Source organism: Chiloscyllium plagiosum, unplaced genomic scaffold, assembly GCF_037043375.1.
Source record: "Chiloscyllium plagiosum isolate Xiang-an unplaced genomic scaffold, Cpla_swu_hap1 HiC_scaffold_25, whole genome shotgun sequence".
NCBI classification, from domain to species: domain Eukaryota; kingdom Metazoa; phylum Chordata; class Chondrichthyes; order Orectolobiformes; family Hemiscylliidae; genus Chiloscyllium; species Chiloscyllium plagiosum.
The window spans coordinates 25,002,342-25,024,581 of NW_028270163.1; the positions used below are offsets into that span (position 1 = coordinate 25,002,342).

At 39.8% G+C, this 22,240-nt stretch overlaps 1 protein-coding gene across 1 annotated transcript in view; it reads right to left on the reverse strand.

Moving 5' to 3' along the window:
- The window catches only part of LOC122562073 (glutamate receptor ionotropic, NMDA 2C-like), a 126,659-nt gene extending 115,734 nt beyond the window's left edge, over window positions 1–10,925 (reverse strand). The window contains exon 1 of the mRNA XM_043714557.2: window positions 10,779–10,925. The gene's annotated coding sequence lies outside the window, so the exon portion shown is untranslated. The remainder of the gene's footprint in view (window positions 1–10,778) is intronic.
- Window positions 10,926–22,240: the final 11,315 nt, after the last annotated feature.

The following is a 22,240-nucleotide window of genomic DNA, read 5'->3' on the forward strand; positions in this document are numbered from 1 at the left end:
CTAAATGAGGTTTCATATTCACTTTCTCCTGGCCTGTCTTGAGAACTCTGGTCCCCTTATAAATTTACCATGTTAGTATCTGTCAACCAGCTTTGCTGTGCCATTTTTGTTTGTAACTTTTTCTGGGATTTTTCTTGCCTCGTTTTATGGCTAACTTCAGATTCTTTTCTGTACCTGTTGACTGGACTTCAGCTCTGTTTAATTTGGGTGACCCTACTGAGTCATCCTAAATCTCAGGTTTTACCACCCTGAAGAGCTTCAGAGCCTTTTTCACTTCCTGGCCCTATCACCCGATGTAGCTTCCCCCAGCCTTTTAAGCCTCTTTGAGCTGTCCTTTTATCTTTTTGAGGGAGATGGCCCTTTTTTTTATTCTTGTTTCATAAAAATGTGAATTTTGGTTCAGATTGATCTATGTTTATTTATGAAGCTAGTTCAACCTGGGCCATTTTAAGGAAATAATTTATTACCATTATAACAATTATAATCTATGACATCCCTAGTATTATAAATCAGAGACGGAATTCAAAAGAGAAAAGATTGATAGTCTATTTTTACCACTATCATTACACTGATACGATAAGGAGAAAGTGAGGGCTGCAGATGCTGGACATGAGAGATGAGAGTGTGGTGCTGGAAAAGCACAGCAGGTCAGCCAGCATCTGAAGAGCAGGAGAATCGATGTTTTGGGCATATGTCCTTTATCAGGAATGAGGCTTGTGAGCCGGGGGGCTGAGAGATAAATCAGAAGAGGGTGGGCTGATGGGGAAGATAGCTGAGAAAGCGATAGGTAGATGAAGGTGAGGGAGAAGGTGATAGGTTGGAGAGGAGGGTGGAGTGGATATGTGGGAAAGGTGATGGACAGGTCAGGAGGGCGGTGCCGAGTTGGAGGTTTGGGATGCAAGTCCTGGGCCTCCTCCATCACCAAATCCTTACCACCTGATGCCTGGAAGAAGAATGCCTCATATTCTGCCTTGGGACTCTTCAACCACCACAGGATCAATGTGGATTTCAACAGTTCCTTCATGTCCCCTCCCCCCACATTATCCCAGTCCCAAGCGTCCAACTTGGCACCGCCCTCCTGACCTGTCCATCACCTTTCCCATCTATCCTCTCCACCCTCCTCTCCGACCTATCATCTTCTCCCTCACCTTCATCTACATATCGCTTTCTCAACGACCTTTCCCCTCAACCCCACCCCATCCTATTTATCTCTCAGCTCCACATCCCGCCCCCCCCCCCCCGACACACAAGCTTCATTCCTGATGAAGGGCTTATGCCTGAAATGTTGATTCTCCTGCTCCTCGGATACTGCCTGACCTGCTGTGCTTTTCCAGCACCACATTTTCAACTCTGATATAATAAGCATTGGTAAAGCAATAATATGGGTTCTTTAGGAGCAAATTACTGCAGCTGCTGGAATCTGAACGGAAAACGAAAAGTGCTGGTAATCACGGCGGGTCAAGCAGCATCCATGGAGAGAGAGAAAACTAACATTTCGAGTCTAGATGACTTTTCAACAGCGCTGGATTCTTTATTTGAAGATAACATCACATACAGATGGCATTAACTAGGAAGCTAAATATTTGCATCTGATCTGTAATTGTGCTGTTTGTAGATTAAATCTATTATGAAACGAATACATCACAGCCTTGTTGAGGTATTTGTGATTGACTGTATTTTAAGATACAGATTCCTGAAAAGTGCATGTACCTTAAATCACAACATCATTTTTCTAACCAAAGGTTTATTCTTAGAGAAACAACATAACTTTGTGTCTGCATGAAAGTCAATGAATAAGTCTCTGGAAGTGGTGGTTTAGTGCTTTACCAATCTGACCAAACCTTGTTACGGTGATTTCTGCTGCATTCTGCTATATGTTTTCAGAACTCTGGTTGTGTTGTGTACCTTTTGCGTTGCGTTTTCAACTATGTTCTAGTCACAATCAGACTGCTCAGTGTTTCTGGTTGACCTATTGTTCTGATTTGGCATTTGTTTTGCTGCATTGTCATTTGGTATTTATACTTGATGTGGTCTTGTTTTGGGGCATGAGCTGATAATTTCTGTTGGATTCCATTTACCATCAGTTGGATGTTGCACTTGATCTCTCTATTACATGTACAAGGTTGGTAATTTACTACCTGCAAGCCCAGCCATGGGCTCTTTCATCTTCCCATGTTTTTGAGTGATGCATTTTGTATTTCTGAGAGTTTTAACTGGTAATACCTTGGGAGATTTGCTGATATTTGTCTGCCAAATAGTAATTCTGCAGTGAAATTCAGAAGATATGCACTTATTCAGCTGTGACTGTTTTGTGTAGTCCGTTGGCTGATGATCTGCATGGCAAAGTTCAGTGATTTTCTCCCAGTTCATCTGGTGCTGCTTGTGGTGTCTGGGTTTTGCTGTTGTCTTAATGATCATCGAGTTATAGAGATGTAGAGCACTATGCCGACCAGATATCCCAAACCAATCTAGTCCAACCTGCCAGCACCCAGCTCATATCCCTCCAAACCCTTCCTATTCATATACCCACCCAGATGCCTTTTAAAAGTTGCAAATGTACTAGCCTCCACCACTTCCTCTGGCAGCTCATTCCATACACGTACCACCCTCTGTGTGAAAACGTTTTCCATTAGGTCTCTTTTATATCTTTCCCCTCTCACCCTGAACCTATGCCCTCTAATTCTGGACTCTCCCATGCCAGCAAAAGACTTTGTCTATTTACCCTATCCATGCCCCTCATGCTTTTATAAATCTCTGTGAGGTCACCTCTCAGCCTCTGACACTCCAGGGAAAACAGCCTATAGCTCAAATCCTCCAACTCTGGCAACATCCTTGTAAATATTTTCTGAATCCTTTCAAGTTTCACAACATCCTTCCGATAGGAAGGAGACCAGAACTGCATGCAATATTCCAAAACTGACCTAACCAATGTCCTGTACAGCTGCAACATGACCTCCCAACTCCTATACTTAATGCTCTGACCAATAAAGGAAAACATACCAAACCCCTCTTCGCTATCCTATCTACGTGCGACTCTACTTTAAAGGAGCTATGAACCTGCACACCAAGGTCTCTTTGTTCAGCAACACTCCCTAGGACCTTACCATTAAGGGTATAAGTCCTGCTAAGATTTGCTTTCCCAAAATGCAGCACCTCACATGTATCTAAATTAAACTGCATCTGCCACTCCTCAGCCCATTGGCCCATCTGATTAAGATCCCATTGTAATCTGAGGTAACCTTCTTCGCTGTCCACTACACCTCCAATTTTGGTGTCATCTGCAAACTTACTAACAATACCTCCTATGTTCATATACATATCATTTATGTAAATGATGAAAAGTAGTGGATCCAGTACCGATTCTTGTGGGAATGATACCGTGAATGGTGACCAAGCACACATCCATGAAAACTGGCAGGCCTGCATGCACTGGACCATGCACTGGACCTGTCGTATTCACTGTATAAAATATCTGAGGTGACCAGGATGAGGTTTTGCAATGGATCCCAGCGATGGAATTGCTGGCGAACTTGTCACTGGTTTTTGAAGCATAGCTTGCCATATTAATGGATACATTTATCTCAGTGGACCATTTGCAAGGATGATTGCACTTGCACTGATATTCTCTGACAGTGACAAAGGCTTCTGTTGATACCACACTGCCAAAATACCCTTTGATGCTGACCATGCTAAAGGTCTGTTTATTTTGTATGTCAATATACTGGTCATTCTCATCATCTGACTATACAGCTTGGCTAGACATTTTGTGGATCTTGTCTTGATACTGCTTGGCATATGGTGTTGTTTGTTTAGGATGTTTTACCTGTCTCGCTTTTGATTGTGGTTTCTCACAAGGTTGAAGTACTTGTTTGAGCTTTGACACTTCCAATTACCATCTGCCTTGCATACAACAGTTAAAAACTCGGCAATTTCCAGGTACATGGAAGAGACTACATAATCCATATTGCTTACCCCTCTCACTTCTATTGACTATTGTAGTGATGGTGGATAAATTACATGCAGCGTCTATGCTATGTATAACCATTAGTATAACTTTGTACTTCAGTCCACTTTGTTGTAATTTTTACATGGTGTAACCTTTGCGTTGGTCCAAAATATATTTTTGGAATGGTCTGTCAATGTAAATGTCATCACAAGCTCAGTTTTTCTATCAGCTAACTCCACCACTATTAAACCACAATCTTGGCCCTCTGTCCATCTACTTATGACTTGATTAATAGTTGTTGTCAGGTTTTGCTTAAAAAAAAAGAATTCCAGGAGGTGTGTTCTGAAGTCAAGGTTCACTCATAACTGATCCTCAAGGGTTGTCCTTATTTTGTGTGTTTTGAGATGGTCATCTGGACAGCCTTAAAATCTTTAGTCTGTGGAGTCCTTCATTTCCTATTGCAATTTTAATTTTAATGCTTGTATATCTGGCCTGGAAGTATTAAGGTCCAGAATACACAGGTCTATACATTGTTACAACGATTAAGTTCAGATAGGAAGTGCTCTGCCCTTCTATTGAATGTTGGAAATGTTATTATTTTGTGGCTTATTTGCAGGAGTTTTAATGCCATCTGGTATTTGAAAGATTGTTCAGGGACTCTTACTTTCTCGTAAGCTTACTGTTGCTCTGAGTTGCAGTGCCATTGACTGTGTTCTCTTTCTGTAGATGCTGCAAGACCTGTTGAGTTTCACCAGCATTTTGTGTTTGTTTCAGACTTCCAGCATTAGCAGGTTTGCTTTAATTCATGGATTATTGTTTGATTGCAATTGTGGCACTGTTGAGTTCTTTTTGATTTTTTTTCCCCCGGTCTCAAAGCACTGATTTAAGCATGAATAGGAACTGCAGATTTCTAAAGTATACCAAAACAGTGAGATTTTCTTTTACATACTTCTTCATGCTGCTCTGAGCTTTTACCAAATGAATTATTCTTTCCACCCCAGCTTGCAGTATTTTAACATCCCCAGACTTCATATAGCGATAGTGATAGCAGTAATGGTTTCTGTCCTTGCTTAAACTTCGCAACAGGTAGACTTACTAAGTGCTCCTAAATTTAAACAATCTTTCCAGAACCTGGTGTCAGATGGCTGTGAAGTGCAATATGTCTCAGAATGAAGGTACAGAACATAGGATTACTGCTTAAATCCAGAATCCCTTCCACATAGTAAAGCTTCCATGTTGTTTAATTTTCACTCCAGGTCTTATCTCTGACTGTGCATGAAGGGTTGAGGGTTGAATACAGGTACTTCAGTTGAAGCTTCAAAACCATACTGCTCCCATGTTACAAATCTTCCCTTAGATTAAATTTACCAACAAGAATTGGTGAAACAATAATGCGAGTTCTTTATTTGAAGATAAGGCTGTAGCCGTGTAGAGTTAAATGGGAACCTAAGTATATGCATCTAATGTTGATGCTGCTCTTGTGCACTGAATACAAGTTGTGTGCACAGTACATCAATTCCTGTTGAGTAATAGTGTTTGAAAGCAACTAAAGACATGAATGTATGTACCTCACTTCACAACTGTGTATGTCATCTGGGAGCCTGCAACTAACCTTATAACTATGAAGTATTTTGCCAAGTTTTGTATCACCTGCAAGCTTTATTGTGCTGCTCCCTTTGTCTGATATAAAGTAAAATTCTGCGGTGCTAGAAATCTGATTATAAATGGAAACAGTTGGAAACACTCAACAGGCACAAAAGTAAGTCACCTGAAACGTTAAACTTAGTTTTTCTTTTATGAGATGCTGCCAGACCTACTGAGTATTTTCAGAATTTTCTGTTTTTATTCCCTACACCTGAATGTATGTTGTTCATAAAAATTGTAAAGAGTTTTGGACCTAAAATATACCTTCAAGGGCACTTAGGAATTGGTAATAAATGCTGGTGTAGCCAGCAATGCACACATTCCTATGAATGAACATGTATTAAATAAACCCTTGTGAAGTATCACTGTTTTTTCACGAGACTTAAATTCGTTCAGCTCCCAGCCAATAGCTTCTGTCACTGATTTAATCTGGAGTCTTAACTAACACTATTCCCTTTATACTATGGACTTCTCACTTTCTAAAAAGCTTTCTGTGTAACATTTTGTCACATGTCTCCTTACAGTCCATATATACATCTATTGCAGCCCCTTGATCTGTCTCTTCTGTTACCTCAAATAATTCAATCAAGTTAGTTGGATACAACTTACCTTTAACAAATCCATCTAACTCACCTTGACTAAACCATGCCTTTGTGAATGATACTTTATATTATCTGTGACAATCTTTTCCAACAACTTCACCAGTATTGATGTTAGGCTAACCACCCTGTATTTTACTGGTTTTTCTCTCTCCTGGTTGTTGACCAATGCCATGAATAAGCAACACTCTGGCATGACTACTACTATTTCAGAGGACTGTGATTAATACTTATGCTATTTCAACTTGTGCTTTTTTAAGCAACTTGGAATGCATTTCACAGTACCAAGTGGTTTAACAACTTTTAATAATGCTACCCCTTTTTGTATTTCTTACCAATTTATTATTATCTTGTTTATCTTCCCTTTTAGTGTAACCTTCACACAACTCCATCCTTTGTGAAGATTTTCCTTTGGGTCCTTACTAAAGCCACATTTTTGCCCAGTGAATCATCTACATTTGATATAGTCATGACTCATTGAGGTCATGTACTTGAGATTAACCCCATCTATTCTTGTTGTCACAAAAGATTTTAAATTAAGTACATAGAATTCCTCAATTTACCCAAATGTCAGACTCATATAGAAAACTTAAAGCAAGTTTTTGTGCTTAACAATTGATCGTAATTGGAAACCAGTTACAGGTAAACAATTATAAATGGTCAGCAAATGACATTACTCATTAAATCTATAATGCCCTTATTGACTCACCTTTAAATACATACATGCATACATATAGCTGATCAAACAGCCAAGGAAAAACTGGAAAGACAATCAAGTAGTCTTTGTCCACAAATTCTGTTGTGTTGATTCTTACTGATCCAAAATTTTATTCCTAACTTCCCTTTTCTGAATCCTTCCCGAGGTTTTGCAAGAGGCTCAGAGTGGCTGGGTGACTTATAAAATGTCTCTGATTTATCAATTAAAAGTCACAGCTTATAGCTGGAGGAAAGTTTAATTGTTTATTTTTTGGGTTTAAAGTGAGTCTGACTGCAAGAATGTATCTGAGCAGGTGGAGATCAGATCCCTCCATCATTAAGGTCAGAAGTAGGGGTGTTCATCAATGATTGCGCAATATTTAGCACCATTCACAACTCCTCAAATACAAAGCAATCCACACCAAAAACATCAAACCTGGACAATATTCAAGTTTGGACTGACAAGTATAAAGTAACATTCGTGCCACACAAGGGCCAGGCAATGACCATTTCCAACAAGAGAGAATATAACGTTCACCCCTTGACATGCAACGGTATCACCATCACTGAAAGCCCACCATCAATATCCCAGGGGTTACCATTGATGTGAAACTGAACTAGACTAGCCATATAAGTACTGTGACTGCAAGAGAAGGTCAGAGGCTAGGAAGCATGCAATGATTAACTCATCTCCTGACTCCCCAAAACTTGTCTATCATCTATAAGGCATAAGTCAGGAATGTGATGAAATACACCCACTTGCCTGGATAAGTGCAGCTCCAATAACACTCGAGAAATCTGACAAAATTCAGGATAAAGTAGACTGATTGGCACCACATCAACAAACATCCAATCCAGGACTGTGTGATATCTACAAGATGCAGTGTGGAAATTCATTAAGGCTCCATAGACAGCACCTTCTAAACACATGACCTCTACCTTCGAGAAGGATAAGGGCAGCAGACACATGGGATAATCAAATGCAAGCTATCCATCCCCAAGCCACTCACCATCCTGGCTTGGAAATACATGTCAATCCTTCAGTGTTGCTGGCTCAAAATCCTGGAACTGTCTCCCTTAACAACATTGCAGGTGTGCCTACATCAAATGGACTTCAGCAGTTCAAGAAAGCAGGTCACTATAACTTCCTTAAAGGTCACAAGGGACAGGCAATAAATACTAGCCCAGCCATTGACACTCACATCCCGTGAGTGAATATAAACAATTCGGTCATACCTGCTTCTCCTTTCCTTCTTTTCCTTTCTTATCTGTACTAAATACATTACATGTTTATTATTTTTTTGTCATTTGTATTTATTGCATACTTTAGTAAGTTTTAAACCCTTCCTTGTTTAAGCTATGTCTCTAATATTGCAATTATTTCACAATCACTCATGCTATTTAAGCCTTCTGTTCACCAATTCTATCTGCCATGCTCCTTGTATTTCTGTCAATACACTCTGAAACCATATTCATCTGCCTTGCATTCCTGAACCCTACCTCCTTATCATCCAAGTCCAATCACTCCTGTTTTCCTGCTGTTTGCCTGTTTTAGCCACCTGCACCACTTGTACGCTCTTCTAATCCTTAATAGAAGTGCAAGCTATTGTTATTGAGGATGATATTAACCTTCAGACAACAGCAAGACAGAGGGGCATATGATAGAAAATTATTTGAGAAGCAGTAGCAGCATTACTCTTCCTGGAATATAAAAAATGTGCCACAAGTAGAGAGTATTTCAGTTACGTGTTGCAGTAACAAAAGGAAAAATTGATAACCCGGGTAACTATAGATCAATCATCCTGACATTCAAAAGCTTCTAGGGGTCATAATATAGGATAATTTACTTTTGTTTTGACCCGAGATAATTAAGAATAATTTGCATTGATTTATGAATAGGAAGTCAAGTCTGACAATTTTAAGTGTACCTTGAGGAAATAACAGTACATTAATGAGGAAATGCAGGCAATGCAGTGGATGGAATGAATTTCTACAGGCATTTTATTAGATGCCACCTGAGAATTGTGTTGATCAATTTATTAATGTATTAAAAGGAATGTCACCACATGAATAGGAGGTGAACTAAAAGAACAGAAGGTGGCTATAGTCAGATATGTAGTTTTCAGATTGAAGGGACATAAATGGAAATTTCCCCATGAATCTAGGCTGTGATTATTGTTTGTGAAATATAAAAATAGCCTGGTTAAAATGGACAAAGTATCAACATTTTAGGCAGGACAACAATAGACAGCGTGTTTTTTATGAAGTTGATTAAAGTGACTTCAGGAGCAGTGAACAGAGAAACGCCAATGGCAATTTATTGGTGAGAAATATGAAGTAATACAGTGCAGAGGAAGAATAAGTAGAGACTAGACATACTGAATAGTAAAAAGCAACAGGACCAAAATGCCCTAGGGATTCAAATGCACAAATCTTCAAATGCAAAATGTTCAAATACAATTTCAGAATTTGTGGATGACAGTAAATTCAATACACATACAAATAAACTTGCAGAAATTGATAAAGTAATTTCAATAATTGTTAGGTTTTGCATCTGCAAGGCTCTTTGAAATATTATGTCCTTCTGGGATTATGAAACAAAAAGATTGGGTGTGCAGATTCACCAATCACTAAAAACATAGCTCGGCAGCCTAATAAGGGAATTAACAAAACTAATAAAGCACTTCAGTTCATTCCTAGAATAGAATCGAAAAGCAAAGAGGTCATGTAAACCTTTTGGATGAACCTGATGAGAACACATTTAAGACCATTGTGCATATTTCCAATCTTTCTCTGTATAATCTAACGTATCTGCTTTCTGAACCAATACTTCACACAAAAACACAAGAAATGGAAGCAGGTGTCAACCATAAGGCCCATCCATGCAACATGATTATGGCTGATCTTGGGCTTCAATTTCACTTTTCTGTCAACTCCTGATTTCCTTTCAATGTGTTAATTCCAGCTTTAAATATGCTCAATAAAAGAGCATCTACAATCCTCTGGAGTATAGAATTCACAACCCTTTGAGTAATATCTTCTCACTTCAGTTTTAAATAAATCGCCCCCTTATTCCTAGGCTGTGCCCTTATGATTTAGATTTCCTGAATAATCTCTCAGTATTTACTCATCAAGCCCCTTCAAAAATCTTGTATGTCTCAATGAGACCACCTCTCATTCTTTTAAACTCCCAACTGTATAAGCCCAATTTATTCAGCCTCTCATCATTGAACAAGCTGTTCATCCCAGGGTCCAATTTAGCAAGGTTCCCTGCACTGCCTTCAAAGCAGGTCTATGTATTCTTAAATATGGAGATCAAAATACCACACAGTGTTCCAGATATGGTCTCACTGAAGCCCCATACAGTTAAAATAAAACACATTTATTTGATACTCCAATCCCATGCAATCAAGGCCAGCATGCCATTTATCTTTTCTAATTGTTTGCTGTCCTTGAATGCTAACTTTCTACGTTCCTTCTTTGATTATTAATTTTTACATGTAATGTAATATATTTTAAAAATCTGCTTCTCTGTTCTTACCAACAAAATAAATAACTTCACATTCCTCCACATTGTACTCAATTTGCCATCGCCAAAACACCTGTACCAACCCTCAATAGACCCGTATACCCGCCCTCTATAAACACTTGATTTAATCACCCCCTACTAACCCGGCACAGCATTTCTTGTAGTCAACAATCCACCATCCCCCAACTCCAATCCCTCAATATTGCTCCTGAGCATAGCTTCCTGGGTGACTAAGTGATGGGCGAGGGTCAGACGTGGCTGGGATTTCAATCGGTGCCGAATAACAAACTCTAGTCCCAATCAAGCAGCTCTCGAACGCAAAGGTCCCAGTGTAAGAATGTCACAGAGAATATGGTGAACCCACCTTGCAATCCAGCGCGGATCGGCTCCTTTGGTCTCCGGAGTCCGTGGGAACGTTCAAGTTCAACCGGCTGTTCTGTTTCGACGCGATTACCGAGGAGCCGAGACTATTAACAGCAAGGACCTTAGCGAGTCCAGCAGCCAACTCTCAGACTCCAGCATCAGCGCACCCAGCCTCACCTCTCCAGCTCCGAATCCCCAAATCTCAAGTCTCTAATCCCCAGACTCCAGCCTCGAACCTCCCCCGCCACCCCATCAGAGTCCTGCGTCTCCCTTCAGTCCCTGTTCCCCAGCGTCCAGTCCTGAGCCCTCCAGTCACTTCTCACTAATCCCATTCTCAGTTTAACAAAGCGCTCGCCTCCAGTCACAAACGCCGACTCTCAAACAGACTCTGGAATTTACAGTCGGGACGCGGGGACGGGCTCCGGAGCACTGTCCTCTTGGAGGGGGGAAAGAGCAAAGAAATAGAAATGTTTCGGCGGAGGCAGGGCCAACACAAAATACTCTTCAGCGGACAGGCATTCCGAATCAAGGCAAGATAGTGAAAAGATTCAGAACAGTGGACAGCTACATTCACGGCTCATCTCCCATTCCGCACAAAGGACGCAGCAAGCAACCTTTCAAGTTCAACAGTTAACCCTTCGACAAAGAATCAAAAAATTAAGAATTGGGTCGATCATTTTTCACCTTTTTCTCTTCCCCCAGTGATTGTTTTCCTCACTCAGTCTTCTTACTCCTTGCATTATCCGATGATATCCCTCTTCCCTCACCCAAACCCCTTGCATCATCTTTAATAATTCATCTGCCCACCATCTCTGTACCCGTACTCTCTCCGCTCCCAGGCGCCTCTCTCTTTAGCCCCCTATGATATATCTCTGTTACCCCTGTGTCTCCTGTAAACTGTCTCTCTAATCAAATCCACTGTACACACCCTCTCTGTGAGAACATGAGAAAAGTGATTGGGTCATTCAGCCCCTCGGTACTATCCACCTTTCAACAAGATTGTGGTCGATCTGCAATCTAACTTCAGCTTTGCCCAACATCCCATAATATTTTGATCACCAAAATCCACCTCAGGTTAAAAATTCACAATTGATCTAATATCAACTGCCATTTGCAGAACAGAGTACCAGAAATTAATCACCTTTTGGGTATAATAGGTGTTTCCTGATTTTAGACTCTGCCCTTTAGTACTGGACTCCCAAACCAGTGAAGATAACTTTTGTCTATCTCCTCCTCTTCCTGTCTATCACCTACATACTTTGTATTGAAAGCCTTGAACATTTCAATAAAGCCACCCTTTTAAATTCCAGGGAATATATTTTGTAGTTTGTGGAAAATATCCCTGTGATTTATCTCCCTTGGAGTGCAGTATCATGCTGCTAAGTCTATACGGCATGTTCTCCAAAGCCAGTATGTGCTCCTTCAGGCGTGAAGCCAGGAACTTTGAAAAAAATTGAGACTTCCATCAGTCTTTTCAATTATTTTCTGTATCCATTTACGACATATTTATTATCCATTTACCTAGAACTCCAGGTCTCTTTGGAACTTCCCTGTCTTAATTTTTCTAAATGCTGTTCACAAAGCATACATTTTATCCTTGTTAGCTTCAAAGCGAATGACCTCTGCCAACGTTGTGTTCTAGAAGTACATTTATATAATTTCTCTGAACATTCCTTTGTCTGCCACTTCAGGCATCTTTTCAATAACATTCAATCAGATTTGTCAGGCTTGACCTACTCTTTACAAACCTATGCTGGCTGTCTCATCAGCTGAAAAAAAATTCAATTAGTTCAGTCACTCTATACTTAATATGGACTCTAGTAACTTAACAATGATAGATGTTAGACTAACTGATCTATAATTCCCTTCTCATACCCTTCTCACCTTGCTTCACAATTATTCTTCTCCTCATTGTGTTACAATCTTGTTAGGGATCATTAATGTTCTTTAAAAATCCAAACACTCACCAATTAACCAGTCTGACTATTTCACTATTTTTAAAATAAAATATTTTTTGTATATATAATGTATCATTAAACAAAGCAAGCACTAGTAACATAATTCTACATCTCAAAGACTTATACAATAAACTTTGTTCTATCTTTTACTTCCCCAAAAAGTTGCTTGTCCTTTCAAAATATTACAAATATTCATTCACTTTTTCTGGGACCAATCCAAAAAAGGTATGCCACAGCACTCTGGAATTTATTTTAATTTTCTTTTATATTGCAGTTAATCCACAAGGTAGAAATTACATGTGTAACTACTAGGCTTTGATTAAGCAATTTTTCAACATTCTTTAAAAATCAGTAGCTATGTCTCCATCTGTCAATGTTTTGCATATTTACTTTATAATTTTGCAGACTCTTTATATCTTCATCACAACCTGATTGCCTGTCAGACTTTTGTATCATAAGCAGATCTGGCTAGAATGCAATTGATCCCTTCATCTAAGTCATTAACATAGATCATGAATAGATGAAACCTTGTAACACTCAACAGTTTGCTAACCTGACTATTTTCTGTTAATTAGCCAATCCTCTATCCATAACAATGTACCACTCTCAACATCATGTATGTTATTAATGTTCATTGATTATGAAACAGTTATTAAGTCTGGTTTACACTCATTACTAAAACTAATGTGACCTGTTCTCTTGTTAGTTCTAGGACCTATATGCCAAATCTTCCAATCCCTGAATTGCTAGGGACTGGAGATGTCCAATAGAAGTTCTTAGGTGCAGACCTACTAGGGAATTACTGCAAAGTTTCAACTTCAGATGGGCAATTTCCCAGCTCCTCTGCATCTGCAAATGTTCCTGACTGTAATTTAGAGTTAGCATTAGAGACTTCCAGACTACTCTCATTAACGTACCTTGATGGTTATATAGAAAATGTTAGATTAAAATCTAATCTAACCTCTGCATATCTACACAATTGATTTCCAATCATCCCCAAACCTCCAAATGATTACCCCCAACTCTACATTACCCCCCATTTCTTAACTATCCTCTGACACATCCCACCTACACCACGCAACTTGACCTGATTATCTTCTCGCAACCAGACTATTCCCTTTACCCTATAACTATTTCCTGACATGACTACCCTAGAACCCACCTAACTACCCTATCTACTATAAACTTTACTACCCACCATCCCATCCAACTACTCATTCACTTAGTTATTCAAATACATTCAAACCAGACCTTTACCATTTGACAGGATTATGGTACATGTTTCTTCCTCTGGCTCTACTCCACATCAATGAACTTCCCTGAAGGACACTGCACTCTGCATTTCTGGAAATACAGTGATAAGAAAGTCCTGAAAGAAATATGGAACATTGAGTTGAGAGAATTTTGAGTGGAGTGGTAATCCAATGATAATTGCTGCTTTTTGGAATATCTGGGTCATTATTTCAGAAAGTAGTTCAGGAATTCACTAATGGTCTGACATGCATTAGTCTATCTTAGCCAACTCTGTTAGAAAGATATACTACCCCATTTAAGCAACTCTACCTTTGTTACATGCTTACCTAATAACTGCTTCTACATCATTTGCCTTCTCAGAGGTATGATCTGAAGACCTAGTCAGAGCTCCTACTACAATCTTATATCTTTTTCTATTCTTTAATACTTTGCATAAAATCTCTATGCCTGCTTACCTTCTGCTCTTTCTTCTCTTATCATTGACGTTATTTCACCCTTAAACACAAAGCTTATCCATTTCCACACTAACATTTTGTGGTCAGCCTTGACGACATTATAATGAGGTACATTTAGTTCTGATTCAGTTGTAATTTTGGTCGCTCTCACATTCATGTCTCTTTCTTGGCTCTCATGATATTGCTTCCAAGTTGAACTTATGCCGATAGTTCATTAAATTTGCCCATTTAACTCCAGCACTTATGTAAATGATTTGTATTTGGGTCACACACCTTAATCTGTCTTTCTATTTTAATATTTTGCTCACAAGTTTCTAATTTCTCTGTTATGGTTAATTACTTTACTACTTTTAATTTTTCATTTAGCTGTGATCCCTAAAGTACAGATTTTGACTGATACTCTTGCTCTATTCCTCTTTGTTTTGTATTCAACAAGTGCTTATGCTACCTTTTCCACCACAGCTCACGACACCATATATTATGTTAAAGTAAGTTTGTGATCACAATGTATCCATTCCAATAGGACTTTGATCCTAGCCTGGTTCAGGTGGTATTCACACCACTAATACTGTTTCTTTCTTTCCCAATATTGGCGCCAGTGTCTCAAGACAAAAATAAAAATACTGTAATTGTTGGGTATCTGAAATGAAAATAGAAAATGCCGACAATTTCAACAAGTCTAGCAACATCTTTGGAGAGAGAAAAAGAGTTAACAGTTGGAATATTTCCATCGCAATGAGGGTGTCAATAATAAGATTGGAAGTGTGTGGCATTTTCACTTGTATTTGTGTTGGCTAGCTATGTGCGAGAATGTGTCAGTCAGGAAACTCATGATGGTTTATGATTTATTTATTTTCGCTTGCATTTTACAGTGAATAATACACTAAAAACAGTGAAAAGATTTAATAGTTGCCACAAGCTGGCGCCATTTTGAATAGTTTAAGAAAACAAAGGATAAAAGATATATCTGAAAGAGAATCTGGAGTTGGCTCACCAATTACACCTGTGTCACCTCCCCTCCTCTCTGCCATCTGCACTGCACCCATCAACCTATGAGGTGCCACTCTTTAGGTGCCATCTCTTCACCACTGGGATCACCTCGCCAATGCCGCCACTGATGTTGGGTGCCATGCTGAACACACACTCTTCCCACAACCAGGAGTCCCCGCTCTAGGTATACTGCAACTAGGAAGTCCCTGGCTCCGCTGCCAGACCAGGCTAACACTGCCATCATGCCAAGAGTCCCGCTACAGCTGTCCTCCTCCGAGATGCCGCCTTACCGGAGCCACCATCTTGAAAAGTCCACCGCCACCTCAGATTGCTGGAGGAGCTTTGTTGCCACTGCTGGCCCCAAACACCAGGAAAATGGCCCTGCTGCCACTACCACCACCTTGAGTCACCTTGAGGAACTGCATCCACTGTCACTTCCGATTGTCGGGAGGAGCTGCCAATCCACGTAAGGTCCACTCTGGCTGCCACACCAATTTCACTGACTAACCTGCCGCAAAAGGCTCCAAAGAAAAGAAAAAAACAAACAAAAAGCACAAGAGTAGAAGTAAAAAGAAAGAAAAGAAAACATGCAGGAGCAAATGAGCTCACATGCAGCTCTGTTACTGCCACCATCTTGATTTCCAGAACCAGTGACTCATGTGAGTGAAGCCCAGCCAATCATGCAGCAGGGATAAGCAGAAAATCCACATTACCACCCACTATTCCACTCCACTATTATCACACAGGGTCAAAGGTCAGGCATCATACTTAAAGAGCACCTGGCAGGCATTCATTCCCTGCATTGGTGTTGGCTCTGAGAGGAAGTTTGTGAACTGAACCTAATGTCACCCCAGGCACAAGTGGACAAATGCCTGAGCAAAGACAACAAATGATCCTGTTGTTCAGTGATGCCTCACTGCAAGTTCTTCTCCAGGCTCCCTGGGAACAGGGGATGTTTTGGCAGGGATGGTAGTAATTGGCCTTCTTTCTTGCCTTGAAAAATATTGACCATCATGGTCTCCTTTACATGGGATCAGACCCATCATGGTCTCTACCTAATACCTACTTACACCATGAACAACTCTTCCTTCAGCTATTTGCTAAGGTGCAGCCATGTCCATGGGCTCTTCTGCAGTGAACCGAGAAGTAGAAGCCATCACCCTGCACTCTCTCTCAGACACCTTTGAACCTCCCTCCATCATCCTCACTCTCTCAATATTGCATAGATTTTGATGTCATTTAACCTATTCTCCATTACCTTGACTCAATATGATGGATGCTCTGGTTTTTGCCAGACACTGGAACTGCCTCAGTACCCTCAATTTGCCATATATCATCCTTGACCTTCAATGATCCTCATTCTTCCCTCTGTTGCCTATTTTACCATTGACCTTTCCTGTATAAACCTTGACCCAAAATCATGCATTGTCTACTATTCTAGATACTGCACTACCCTGCACAGTCCAGCTTCCACCCTCGACCCAATGCAACTTTGTGGGGCTGCCCCCTCCCTCCTTCCCTGCCTCTCACAGCCATGTCCTGTTCCCATTTCACTGCCACTATCCAATTGCAATGTGTCAACGTCTCCTCTCCAGTATTTATCATAGCTCATCATACAAAAAGCAGCTCCTACTCCATGCAAATCCACCAGGAAGTCTGCGGCACTTGCTGCACATCATGTTTAAGCTGTCATGAACCTGAAGGCTCATTTGTTGAATACTTAATTTGAAAAGACACTTAATTCTGGTGATGTTGCATTTTAATTAGCACACATGACATGCTAATCACCTCCAACTTAATACAGTAATTTCATTCTACTTTCAGGAAGCTGATTTTTGCTTCTGTCCAATTAAATGCCCTCTCATCTAACCCTACCATCGCCACCTCATTTACCATTATCATAAGTTTTATACAGATTCCACCCAACATTTCAGCTTTGTGACTTTCCATCAGAAATAAGAAAATTTAAACATGCCATAGATTTTATTACATGAAGGTGGAACAAGGAAAGGATCGTTTTGTGGGGATGAAGTTTGAATAGTAAGTTTAATAGCAGCCATGTAGGAGAACATTAAATAGATTAAGCAGAAACAACAAAAAAAACCTAAATGGCAAAAAAAAAACAAAATAGGGCTGAGGTTATGATCCACAATTGTTGAAGTCAATATTAACTCCAGAAGACTGGATACAGGTGTCAAAAGGTGAGGTGTGTTTCCTTAAGAACACATTGAGGTTCATTGGAACATTCCAACAGGCTGAGGACAAATAGGTCAGAGTCAGAATAAGGTTGAGCATTCAGATGAGAGGTGACTGGATGCAATGGGTCAGACATGTGCAGTGAATGGAGACATTCCACAACTGGTCACGCAGCTTAGGATGGGTGTTCCCAGTGTAGAAGAGATCACATTGTAAACAGTGAATAAAATATATGAAATTGAAAGAAATGCAGATAAATCACCTTCATTTGAAAGGACAGTTTGGGGCCTTGGATAGTGAGAAGGAAGGAGATAAAGGGAGGTATTGCAACATTGCTTCTTGCACAGAAACGTGCAACAGGAAAGGGACGAGCTGTTGGGGTGGATGAAGAGTTGTCCCACAGGGTACTCAGTTTCATTATCTTGTAACCTTCTCAATGACCTTTGAGCTGAGCTTTCCCTTCACCTTTATCTCTGTTTCAACTTCTTTGGTCATGAGTATTCTTCCTTCTCAAAAGACCTTTTTTTTACTCTTCCCTAGTATTTTCCCATATGTTGATCATTCCCTTTGATCTCCTACCATTTTAATTGAGAATGCTGGCGTGACAATGACTTTCTCAATTTTTCTATTCCCCTCATTTATTCTACTCAGCTTCCTCAATTTGTAAGATTCTATTCTCTATGGTCCAACACTAACAACATCAAACCTGCCAACAATAGAGGTGACATTTTTTGTTGGAAGTACTGATCTCACCAAGCAAAGGCTGAACCCTAATTCTCTGACACTTCCACCCAACTTCCCTGGATGATGACTCCACCCAAAAACATCAAGTTATTGTATCCAGAACCAATACTGACCTCATCTCCTCTGAAGTTCTTTACTCCAAGGTCTCCAATCTCAGAGTGCTCAAATGTTATACATCACACTTCTGCCTCCTTCCCAAAATTCACAAACAGGACAGCCCTGATTGTCCCATTGTTTTAGCCTGTTCCTACCTGTATTCAGCTTTTTTCTTCCGATCTGGACTCTATTATTTTTCCTCTTACTGACATCTATGACTACTCTGAAATCTCTGTTACTTCAATGGTTTCCACTCACCTGATCCTAACCATCTCCTCTTGGTGAAAATCCCTCTACAGCTTCATCTCTCACCAGAAGGTCTGAGGGCTCTCAAGCTCCCCCTTGATCAGAGGTCCAGACTGTTCCTATCCACCACTATCACCTGTCTGGGTGAATTTGTTTTCTTTCTGAACAATATCTCTCTCGATTACATTCATTCCCTCCAAATGAAAGGTGCTGCTAGGAACTGGATCCACATACTGAATCCAAATTTTGTCTATCATTTTGTGGGACATTTGGACTATTCCTTTTGTCAGTATTATTCAGATCTCTTTTTTGGACAGTATTAGTGTCACTTCCTATTTTTTAAAATATTCTTGCATGGAAATTGGGTGTCACTGGAAAGTCCAGCATTTGTTGCCTATTCTTAATTGCCCTTTAAGAGGTGGCAAGGGAGCTGCCTTCTTGAACCATTATGGCCACAGAATCATAGAGATGTACAGCATGGAAATAGACCCTTCAGTCTAACTCATCCATGTCAACCAGATATCCTAAATTAATCTAGTCCCATTTGCCAGCACTTAGCCCATATCCATCTAAACCTTCCTATTCATTTGCCCATCCAGATGCTTTTTAAATGTTGTAATTGTACCAGGCTCCACCACTTCTTCTGGCAGCTCATTCCATACACGCACCATCCTCTGTGTGAAAAAGCTGCCCCTTCGGTCCCTTTTAAGTATTTCCCCACTCACCCTAAACTTATGCCTTTTCTGTAGTGGTTTGAAAGACTACGAGGAATTTTCATTAGGTGTAAATGTAGAATTGGTTCACTAGGTTAATACCAAGCATGGAAAAGCTGTTTTATGAGGAAAGATTGAGTAGATTGGGTCTGTACTCATTGAAATTTACAAAACAAAAGTGATCTTATTGAAAGATACAAGACTCTTAGGGGACTTGACAAGTTAAATGCAGAAAGGTCGTTTTTCACCCCCATAGAGAGTCCAGAACAATAAGGCATAATCTCAGAATAAGGGATTGCACACTTAAAATAGAGATGAGGAGAAATTTCTACTGAGGATGGTGGATCTATGGAGTTCTTTACAACAAAGCACTGTTGAGACTGGGTCATTAAGTATATTCAAGACTGACATAGACAAACTTTTTTTTAATCAGTAAGGGAACCAAGGAATATGGGGAAAAGGTAGGAAAGTGGAGCTGAGCTTTATTAGATCAGCCATGATTATATGGAATGGCAGAGCACTTGAGGGGCTGAATGGCCTACACTAATCTTATATCTTATGGATTTAGATTTGAGAGGACAGTTTTGTGTGAAACCGTCCTCAGTATTAGTGTAGGCTTCTAAATTACTAACTCCATTCCAAAGAAGAGTCAGATCAGATTTGAAATATTAATCCTGTTTCTCTTTCACAGATATGTCAAACCTGTTGAGACTCTCCAGAACATTCTGTTTTTAATTCAGATCTCCATCATCAGCTTTTGTGCCTCTGGATTACTAGTCCAATGTAAGTACTATTACACCATTGTTTCTCTTACTTTCCCACCTGTCATTGTCTTTGCTTCTAATTTCCAATCTTGGCTACTTTCACCTCTTTCTTTCTCAGTCTCAATTTATGGGAATAGGCTATCAAGTTGTATTTTGCATTAGCCAAACAATGATATTTTCTCATTAATCACCTTCTGTAAGGACATTATTCTATTATTCTTTATCTCGAGCACATATGTTCAGACAATACAACCAGCCATACTGTCACTTACAATATATCTTCCTTTTTTTCCTCAACCAAGGATGCCCCTTCCAGCATAATGGTAGAGGCCTCAAATGTTTTTATTCTATTTTATACCATTCTACTGTTAACCTTCCCTCCTTTCAAAACCACAATAGGGGTCCTCCTTCATTTCCTTATTCAATTATTAATTCAATCATTCATTAATTTATTTACTCATTCTCTCAGTCAATCCTTCAGTCATTCAATCATTTATTAAATCAATCATTACTTAAATCAATAATTCATTTGTTCAGTCAGTCATTCGATCTGTCCTTCATTAAGTTACTTACGCAGGCAGTCATTTAATAATTTGTTCACTCATAGGAATATAGGAATGTGGGCAAATTAGCCCCTCAAGCCTGTCTCACCAGTCAGTGAGATTATGACAAACTTGTGACCTAATTCCATGTCAATGTCATCTCTTAATATCTTTAGGTAACAAAAAAAATCTCGTATTTAAAATTCACAACTGATCAAACTTCTCTTGCCATTTGTAGAAATGAATTTTAAACCCTTTCTGTGCAAATTTTACTTCTGAAAGATCTGGTCAAAGTTTTTAAACTATGGCCTTAGGGTCTGGACTTCTGAGCCAATGGAGATAGTCTCTTTCAATTTGTATCTTCACCTCCCCAACTCTCCTAAAAAACTTCAATAAAATCACACCTGAAAGCTATAGATTCACAGAAATACAGCCCTTGTTTGTGCAATGTCTCATTGTAATTTTATCTTTTGAGACCATGGATCATTTTGGTGCTTCTACACTTCGACCATTACATTCTTCCTAAGTGGCAGTGGCCCAGAACTGCTCCCAGTATTCCATGAATCGAACCAGTGCTTTGTATATGCAAAGAATGACTTTACCCCTTTGTATTCTATTTCTGTATTTAGAAAGGCTCTTTCATTATTATTTAGATAACATTTGGGCAGACTGGTCAAGCAACAGCCTGACATAGCCATCCTCTCTGAATCATATTAGACAGGACAGATTGAACAGAGTTAGAGGCATGTTGGTATGCAGCTGGGAGACAGTTGCCCAAGAATTCCTTAAAGTTGATCCCGGATCTCATGAAGTTTCTTAGCATCAAGTCAAACATGGGCAACAACATCTCCTACTGATTACCACTAACCAACTCTTCTCCCCAATTGAGCTGATGAATCAGTACATCTCTGTACCACCATTTGGAAGAAGCACTGAGGCTGGCAAGATTACAGAAATTATTCAGGCTGGGGCATTTCAATGTCTATCACCAAGACTGGCTCTGTAGAACTACCACAAACAAAGCTGGCCAAGTCCTGAAGGACATGGCTACTCGACAGGATCTACACAGGTGACAAGAGAACCAACAACAGGGAAAAACCTATTTGATCACATCTTTACCAATCCACCTGTCACAGATTGCTCTGTCCATGACAGTATTGGAGGAGTGATGACTGCACAGTCCTTCTGAAAACAAATTCCCATTGTCACATTGAGAGTACCCTTTACTGTGTTTCGTGGCGTTACCAGCATGCTAAATGAGATGGATTTAAAATAAATCTGACAACTCAAAACTCGACATCCATGCAGCACTGTGAACAATCAGAAGGATTACTTTCAAAGACAATGTGTAACCTTTTGACCTGACATATTCCCCAAATTACCATCATTATCAAGCTGGAAGATCAAACCTGTTTCAAATGAAAAGTATGCCAAGAGGAAAGTTAGACAAAAGTAACACTGAGATTTTAACCAGGTGAGGTTTCAACACAGGACTACTGGCATGC